The sequence below is a fragment of the Epinephelus moara genome, chromosome 12, assembly GCF_006386435.1.
Source record: "Epinephelus moara isolate mb chromosome 12, YSFRI_EMoa_1.0, whole genome shotgun sequence".
Classification (NCBI taxonomy): domain Eukaryota; kingdom Metazoa; phylum Chordata; class Actinopteri; order Perciformes; family Serranidae; genus Epinephelus; species Epinephelus moara.
This window is the reverse complement of record NC_065517.1, coordinates 4,900,743-4,903,691: the sequence shown is the minus strand read 5'-3', so window position 1 is coordinate 4,903,691 and position 2,949 is coordinate 4,900,743.

Sequence of the window (2,949 nt, the reverse complement as noted above, 5' to 3'; positions counted from 1 at the left end):
TCTGCGCTACAGTGATAGATGCATTGGCGCTGTCCATGGTGCTTAAGGACCGCCAGGATTACAGCACCCCTCCAAGCGCCGCAACATATGTAACTTCATTGTTTATGCTGCCCGTATGCTCAGAAGCACACCAAAAATGCATTTGAGTAATTTCCGAGAAGTTATGATAAAATAAAAAAAAATATTAGAGACTATAGAATTGGACTGACAACCTCTCCAGTGTCTCATGTCAATTAATTAACACTATTTGTCGGCTTTTTATAATTCCTTTTTTTTTTCTTTTTGCTGCTGAGCTGCTGCTGCGCCATGTCTCCAGTGTTCATGACTAGCACATCTTATTTTTCCAGTGCATGAAAGCCAGTCCTGGATATTACTATGACATAATGTATTGTAGTGTTACCTCTGCACTTCATTAGATTTGGGGAGATTTATACTTATACTAACCCCAACCAAACTTTTTTTGCAAGTATCAAATATACCTGAAAACATGTATGACAGCAAAAGACTGTAGTTTTATTAAATATTTAGCCATAAACTTTTAGCCTACAGTATTGTTTTGGTTTTCCTTCATAGTTTGTTTATAGTCTGATGTAATGATATTGTGCAAACTGACTTTCCAATTAGAGGTGTGAATGACTGTTGAGTTTTTGGTCCCAAAGCTGCTCTCGTGGTGCACAGGACTCTGCTTTTCCCAGAGGTACAGTGTGAAAGCACAGTCACTAGGCAATTATGTCATGTGTTTCCAAAACAGTTACAAACTGGAACAAAACAAGAACAGCTAACCAACAACAAGACTGACATGATTATTGTGCAAGGGTGGGGGTGATGTCAGCCATGTCAGCCGTTTCTAATAGCTTACCTTGCAGACAAGAAGTCAAAAGAAGTCTGCTGTCATATTTGAAAACTAAGTATCAACTGTTGTATAATGAAGACAACTATGGTTGGATTTTCAATAGTAACCAAAGATTTCAATGGTGGCCCTGTTTCACAACAAAAAATAGGTGTGAAAATGTCCTTTCAATAAAAAGATTTTCCTGTTAAAATAGCTGGCAAGTGTAAAATATGGAGCTGGATACAGTTTTTATGCCTCCACGCTGGCGATAGCCGTGGCCAGAGGCATTATGTGTTGGGGTTGTCCGTCCGTATGAACGTGATATCTCAAGAACGCCTTAAGGGAATTTCTTCAAATTTGTCTCAATATCCACTTGGAATCATTGATGAACTCATTTGTTTTTGGTGGTCATAGGTTAAAGCTCAAGGGTAACTGTGGCCTTGTCTGTCTCATTTTTGTGAATGTGTTATCTCAAGAATGCCTTGGAATTTCTTCAAATTTGGCTCAAACATTCACTTGGTCTAAGAATTGAACTGAATTGCTTTTTGTGATCTAAAGTCAAGGTCACTGTGACCTTGTGTGTTTCATTTTTGTGAATAAGATATCTTAAGAGCACCTTGAGGGAATTTCTTCAACTTTGGCACAAATGTTCATTTGGATTTAACAATAAACTCGATTTTGGTGGTCAAAGGTCAAGGTCATTGTGACCTTGCATCTGTCTCATTCTTGTGAACATAATGGCCTCTAGTTTCCTGGCGCAGCGCAGGGTGGCGCAGGGTGGTGAACCCCGCGCAGAGCAGCGCAACCCGAGACGTGCTCAGTTTGGTAGTTTGGCAGACCGAGGTGCGCTGAGATGGGTGTAGCGGCGCAGCAGTAGGAGTTGTCAACAGATCCAGCTTGGCGCAGTGACAGTTTCGTGCCAAAAGGCTTCGCCGAAGGTGCGCTAAAAGCTCGCCAGCTGAAACCAGGTCTACTGTCAGCCCAGGCGGAGCGCAGCCGGTGTAAGTGTAAGTTTGGCTGACGGGCGGACAGTGTGCACACGTCACCAAAACCTCACAGGCAGGTTTCCAGAATGTCAGGCACATTAACAATGCAATAAATACCCAAAAACCACTATTCAATGCAACTATCTGCAATCAGCACATAAATGTATCTCTATATCGACTGTCCCGTCACATCTGATGTCAGATCAAAGGGGACTGGCACCGTTTGGCACGTTTGGCACGCGTAATGGAAACCCAACCTGATTTGATTAACACAGCTGCAAACTAATGAGTTCACATCCCTCTCAGCCAACCACAAACAGCCACAGCATCAGATAGGGAGTATATATTCAGCATCTGTCATCTTAGAAAAGTCAAAAGAAAAGAAACAGAGTGAGACTGCGAGAGAGAAAGAGAGAGCGCGCGCGCACGAGAGAAACGCAACATTGATTTACAATTGTGGTGACCTCCTCCCAGGCTACCTTTGCATCATCAGCCCGTGGAGGTCTGCTCGCAGTTCCGTATATTCGGACACTGCGAGCTTGGACCTCCCGGACCAAAACATCAGTTTCCTCCTGGGAGAAGTTTGGCCGTCTGACGCTGCTGCTCTCTTCTGCCATGGCGAATTGAGTAAACTCTCATTACGCCTTCATGCGGCGCATTTAAGGGCGAGGAGAGGGGCTCATTTGATTTGTGTGATGTGAATCGGCTGTGTAAAACCCACTCCACGCCTTCTCTCCTCCCTCTTCCCGACTTGCGCAGGTAGGAGGGACGGAGGTGGGAAAGAGGAGTAGCTGCGCCAGCGCGCACGGTGTGCCAAACTTGCAAAATCCACCTGGCCACACCCAGTTGGCGAAGCGCAGGAGCGCTGCGCCTCCGCCTCGCCTGGTCTGCGAAACTAGAGGTCGATATCTCTAGAACTCAAATTTAATCCAAACTGCCACTTGGCCTAAAGAATAAACTGATTAGAATTTTGTAGACAAAGATCAAATTTCAAGGTCAGTGTGACCTCACAAAATTTGTATTTGGTCATATGCTAATTATGACAAAACTTAACACAAATGTCTTGTAGGTAGCGATGACCAAATGAAGCCTCATGAAGCGTTTTCTTTTATTTTCTGAGCCCCCTAGATG